The 6,336-nt window shown below is 38.6% G+C and overlaps 1 long non-coding RNA gene across 2 annotated transcripts; it reads right to left on the reverse strand.

Moving 5' to 3' along the window:
• Positions 1-519: 519 nt before the first annotated feature.
• LOC111948074 (uncharacterized) lies at positions 520-5,019 on the reverse strand. Of its 2 annotated transcripts, XR_013658599.1 has the most exons (4): positions 4,377-5,019; positions 1,792-2,849; positions 1,390-1,706; positions 520-1,002 (listed from the first exon to the last, which is right to left on the reverse strand). It is a non-coding gene; the product is annotated as an uncharacterized LOC111948074 (long non-coding RNA). The 2 variants fall into 2 exon arrangements; XR_013658596.1 differs by lacking the exon at positions 4,377-5,019 and having other exon boundaries at positions 1,792-4,333.
• Between the last annotated feature and the right edge of the window lie 1,317 nt (positions 5,020-6,336).

Below are 6,336 nucleotides of genomic sequence, written 5' to 3' on the forward strand. Positions count from 1 at the left end.
CCTGTCTTGTCATGTTTTTGAGTTTTACTTCCTTTGGTCCCCATCTGCCCTAATCGTGTTCACCTGTGTCTTGTCTGCCCTGTCTGTATATAAGTCTTGTCTCTGCCTTCCTCCTGTGCTGGTCCATTAACTTCTGCTCATGTTGATCACGTCTTCTTGTCTGGCGTCCATGTCCCTTGCCATGCCACAGTAAGTTTTTGTTTTTAGTTTTGTCATCCTGCTCTGCAGCGCTTTTTGTTAGTTAAATAAACCCACTTGCCCTGAACCCGTTTGCCTCCCGTCTCTGCGCCTGGGTCCTACCTGCTGTCGAGCCTCCCCCCCACACGACATCCAGAGGTGTAAAAAGTACTCAAAAATTTTACTCAAGTGAAAGTACAAGTACTTAGGGAAAATTTTACTCAATTAAAAGTAAAAGTATCTGGCTAGAATCTTACTTGAGTAAAAGTAAAAAAGTACTCCATTAAAATTGTACTTGAGTATTAAGGAAGTAAAAGTAAAAGCAAGAAAGAAAACTAGAGATTCTTGTTTAAGCTTTTAATCTCAAAAAACATTAAATGAAATGCATACAAGGTTTTATCCTGCTTTAGAACTGTTTGTATTTAATTATCAAACTATAAGACAGACAATCTAATGCCAGTACACGCTACTCAAAGTTGTAAAACCTCAGATTTAACTTCAGTAGAAGCTGATTCTCAAAATTGTTAGTGTCAAGCCTAGCTCTTTTGGGGCTGAAAAGCAATCCTGCAGTGCTGAAAAGCCTCTCACAGGCAGCCGATGCGGGAAGAGGTGTATTAGTCTTGATAGAGAGGCTGCAAATAGCAGGAAACGTGAGCAGAGACTCCCTGGTGTCTGAAACACAGGCCAGATATCCATCCAACTCTTTGCTGGCTTCATGTGTTGTCGGTTTCAAAGAAGCGAAAAAATCTTCATCATCAGATGAACTGTTGGCCAATTCCTTCTTGTGGTCCAAAGGCTCCAGATGCACTCTGATGTAGTCCATGCCTACAAGCACAGTGAGCAGACACAAAGAAAAGTTTGGTTGAGGGGCTTCTGACTGGGAACAAATTTTATGGATTTTGTCATTAACTACATTTACGTGCAGTCATCTACATCTAAAATCATGCAAATCCCTTATTTTAGCATAAAATCTAACTGCATTTCCAAACCACATATGATACATATGAGTTTGGTTTCAAGAAACACTGAGGGATAACTACAACCTGCTGCAAGAATACTTTACATCAATATTCATATTGAGATCACAGCCAAAGATGGGATATAACATTCCTAAAAAGTGCAAAAATAAATAAATAAAAGAATAATTTTGGTATGGCTCAAAGGTTGCCCAGATTAGAATTCGTCAAGTGTATGTTGCTTGCATTCATTTACCTCGTTTTATGATGGTTTCATCATTTGTCCAAGAGGTCCGAAATTTAGGGAGAAGGATGGCAGCTGCTATGATCTCAGGATCTTCAAACATATGCTTGAATCGTGTTTGGATTCCTTGTTGTAGGGCATCCACAAGTGGGTCACAGTACCTGAGAGAATGGTGGAGTCGCTGAAGTTTCAAGCTTAACTGATGGACACTAGGCAGCAGCCACCCCAGCTGTGTATTCGTTTCCGCTTGCAAGATGTCGAGTACTTTTGCAACTGGACGCATTGTGTTGGCCCACTCTGTCAAGAACAGCATTTCTGCTGGATTAAACCTACAGGAGAAATCAGCATAATCAAAGAGTATTAAACAAAAACAACCCACATTTGTTTACATCGATAGAGGGGAAAAACACTTACATTGGAACCTCAAGAGAGGTGCATATATTCCGAAGTGCGCCTTCTCCTGCTTCTTTGCAAATTTGAAGAATTCTGTCAACAGCCATAAAAGTTGAATTCCACCGCGTTTGGTTTGGCCTTAAAAGCTGAAGCCGGCTTTCTGATTCAACAGCTTCAGCTGCTAGAGCCGATCGGCTGCTTTTATTCCATAAAGCTTGGCATTTGCCAAAGACAGATCTGTAGAGTTTCTTGTAGTGTTCATTTGAGAGAGCTTTTTGGGCATCAACGCTTGAGACTAGGTTAAGTAAGTGACAGGCACACTTTTGATGTTTTGGTAGCTGGAATTCGAAGCCATCGTCTTGGTCCAGGACTCGTGAGGCATCTTGGAATTCCACACCATCACTTCCCTCACCACAGCCTTCAGAATCAGTGTCATCACTTTCACACCTTCTTGCCTCAGTCTCGATATCATTGTTTTCCACACCAAAAACTCTGAAAGCCTTCATAAAGTTGGAACCACTGTCTGTGGTTGTGCAAACAACCTTGTCACGTATTTCATACTCTGAGTGGATATCATTCATGGCACTGGCCAGTACCTCAAAAGTATGAGAGCCCATTAATCTTTTGCAGGCAAGTGCAGCGGAATGTCTTTCAAGACTTCCAGGGTTGATCCAGTGAGCAGTTACACCAATGAATGACTTTCTACGTGCAGTCCAACAATCCGTTGTGGTTGCAATCCATTCAACTTCACTCATGGCAGCAGTCACTTTCTGTTTCATGATCAGAGCAGCTTCAGCTATCTTGGAGCGTAAAGTAGGCCTTGTAATGACAGAAATGCCAGGCTGCAGTGTACTAATCAGCTCTTTAAATGATGGCAGATCAACAGTGCTGAAAGGATGAAGTCCTTGAATGATGTACCTTAATATAGCTTTGTTCACAGTGACTGGAGACACATGTTTGACTGGGAAAACTGAGTCAACTTTCAGTTGCTTACTGCTGGAAGCATGGGTGGAGGTCCCGATCTTTCTCTTCTGTGCTGTCAATTTAGAGTAGTTTTTGAGGTAATTTGGGTGCATTCTCTGTAAAAACAACAAATAAATATTTATATTGTATGCAATAAATGTAACAATTACACATACACTCTCTGATTACAGCATTAAAGGGTTAGTTCACCCAAAAATGAAAAGATGTCATTAATGACTCACCCTCATGTCGTTCCAAGCCCGTAACACCTCCGTTCATCTTCGGAACACAGTTTAAGATATTTTAGATTTAGTCCGAGAGCTTTCTGTCCCTCCACTGAAAATGTATGTACGGTATACTGTCCATGTCCAGAAAGGTAATAAAAACATCAAAGTAGTCCATGTGACATCAGTGGGTTAGGTAGAATTATTTGAAGCATCGAAAATACATTTTGGTCCAAAAATAACAAAACCTACGACTTTATTCAGCATTGTAGCGTCACTGCGAAGTCGTGAACGCGGATTGACAACAGACCCGGAAGAGAATACAATGCCGAATAAAGTCGTAGGTTTTGTTATTTTTGGACCAAAATGTATTCGATGCTTCAAAAAATTCTAACTAACCCACTGATGTCACATGGACTACTTTGATGTTTTTATTACCTTTCTGGACATGGACAGTATACCGTACATACATTCTCAATGGAGGCACAGAAAGCTCTCGGACTAAATCTAAAATATCTTAAACTGTGTTCTGAAGATGAACGGAGGTCTTACGGGCTTGGAACGACATGAGGGCGAGTCATTAATGACATTATTTTCATTTTTGGGTGAACTAACCCTTTAATAAAACTGACATTTGCAGCCAATTGCACACTTTATAATGTTAAATACTTGTTGATTTTAGAAATACAGTAGCATTTAGTGACAATCAAACATTAATTTTATTTCTGATTATATTGACAAAAACACAGGACTGTAAGGCTGACATGACAGGGTGAATTGATTTCATTACATTAGTTTTGATGGTAACACTTTTACAATAAGGTTCGTTAGTTAACTACATTAGTTAACATGAACTAATAATGAACTGCACGTATACATGTTAATTTCAACATTTACTAATACTTTATATCTTGTTAACATTAGTTAATGCACTGTGAACTAACATGAACAAACAATGAACATCTGTATTTCTATTAACTAACGTTAACAAAGATTAACAGATACAGTAACAAATGTATTGCTCATGGTTATTTAATGTTAGTTAATACATGAACTAATCAACCTCATTGTAAAGTGTTACCGTTTTGACAATACAACATGTTTGGAAAAAAATTTCTCGCTTGGTTTTCTTGTGTTTTGCATGAATTCAAACACAATGAGAGCACGGAATGATAATGATTATTCAAAGCTGCAATAGGCGCCAAATTTCCCGTGGACCTAACGTTACCAATTACAAATGCATTTTAGCATTTTATTACGTGAGCCTTATATTGTCAATCGCATGCATTAGTGAAAATAGGCCTACTACACATATAAAAGGCGCGCCATCAACGTCAAAACATGCACACCCAAAAAAAAAAAAAAAAAAAAAAAAAAAAAAAAAAACTATCAGTAAAACAAAATACTTAATGTACTTACCTCAATATGCTTCCTTAGGTTTGATGGCGAACTTTTGAAGGCCGATATTTCTTTATTAAGCGGGAGACAGAGGACACATTTCATCTTGAATGAATCTTTATTTACACCACTTAAAGAAAAGAATTCGCGAAGATACGGCCACGGGTGCTCTTGATCCTGTGGCTGATTTTGGACTGTGCTGCTCGCAGCTGCTGATGAATCACATACTTCCTCCATTTTCTTCCACTGATTGACTGTTATAATTTCCCTAATTTCCAGGTCAAGGTGCTGTGCATTGTGGTAATAGATGTGACATGACGTCACTTCCAAAGGACCAATGAACATGTCTGACCAATTTCATATAATGTGAAAACGATTTTCATAGGCAGAATAAATAACATTTAAATTAAACTGGGCATCAGCGCAATTCAATTGGTTTGGTAATAGCAAGGGAAAATAGAATGAAGTGATCTCCAAAAAATAAGTACTTTTTGACTGTAAATAAAATTGTAAGGAGTAAAAAGTACTTTTTTTTCTAAAAAAATGTAATTAAGTAAAAGTAAAAGTATTGATTTTTAATTGTACTCAAGTAAAGTAAAAATCCCCAAAAATAATACTTAAGTACAGTAATCAAGTAAAATTACTCAAGTACTTTACACCTCTGACGACATCTATACATCCAATGAAATTAAACTACAAATCAACAAACACAACTGATAACAAATGTCTCTAAAAAATGATGTGTATATTTGCAGAACCTTAAAAACACCAAACAAATAACAAATGCTTCCCAAATAAAGCACAAAAAATGGAACACAAAATGTAAAACCCAAGTTAGAAATTGCAATTTGAAAAGATACTTTTTTCAGCAGCTTTTCAAAATCAATCACCAATTCTACTCTTCTGTGGATGAAACAAAGAACTCCAGAACAATGAAGCCATTTCTCTAAGTCTCTCTCACCTTCAGTTTTAAACAAGGTCTGTGAAAATCCACCATACATTGGTCACATGAACTCAGAGACCTGCTAAAAGTGCACAATTGTAAAAGCTCTTTTATATAGACAACTGTTTGTTTGCTTAGAGCTCTAAATATAAAAAAAAAATGCTTTTCTATCACCTAGACACAGATGGAGAACCATATCAACTGGATTAATAACAGGGTGGCATGTTTAGACAACATGAAGCTGTCCATCACATTTTTGACCTAAACATGTAAACACATCCTTGGCTCTGCGGTTAGGAAATGGTATTTGGGAATCTCTTTATACCAGGAGCCAGCCTGGCCATTGGAACATCGCCACAGTGCCCATCCAGACTGGGACAGCAACGGGGTCCACTTCAGAGCCGTGAGCTGCTGTGTTTAACTCCAGCTGTCCCAGCAAGGGAGACAACTGCAGCAACATCCACTGACCAAGCTGACAAGCCCTGGCAGAAAAGATCCCCACAAGAAAAACACTGGCTCAGGCAGGCTGGTCAAAAAAAAATAGTTTTGCCATTGTGTTGCAGCTCGCAGATCAAGTGGTTTAGTTTTCCAGTAATGTCAGTCAAGAATGCAAGTTCAGATTCACAATGTTCATATTCACCATATTCAACAGACATCTCCTCCAATAGCACCTTAAAAATCCTGTGCTGTTTTGCTTTGCAGCTGAGGTTGTTTACGATTTTCAGAATAAGAGTCATTATATGTCCAGAGCCAATCACTTCTGCACATAAGGCCTGCTGGTGAATGACGCAGCAGTAATGCAGACATTTTGGAAAGTCTGGGTCAGCTTTACAGTGAGTGATGAAACCTGTTTGTCTATTGGTCATAGCAGGAGTCCCATCTGCAGTCACTGCTACCAGCTTTTCTAATTGTACCTTTTTCTGCACAAAAACTCCTTCACCGTGTTATACATTTCAACTCCTCTTGTAGTTGTCTGTTAGGGCAGATGTGTCAGGAGTTCTTCTCTTGTGGAAACCAAAAGCTATGCTGTACTGTTGC

The sequence above is a fragment of the Oryzias latipes genome, chromosome 1 (assembly GCF_053564925.1).
Source record: "Oryzias latipes strain Hd-rR chromosome 1, Olatipes_Hd-rR_3.1".
NCBI classification, from domain to species: Eukaryota; Metazoa; Chordata; class Actinopteri; order Beloniformes; family Adrianichthyidae; genus Oryzias; species Oryzias latipes.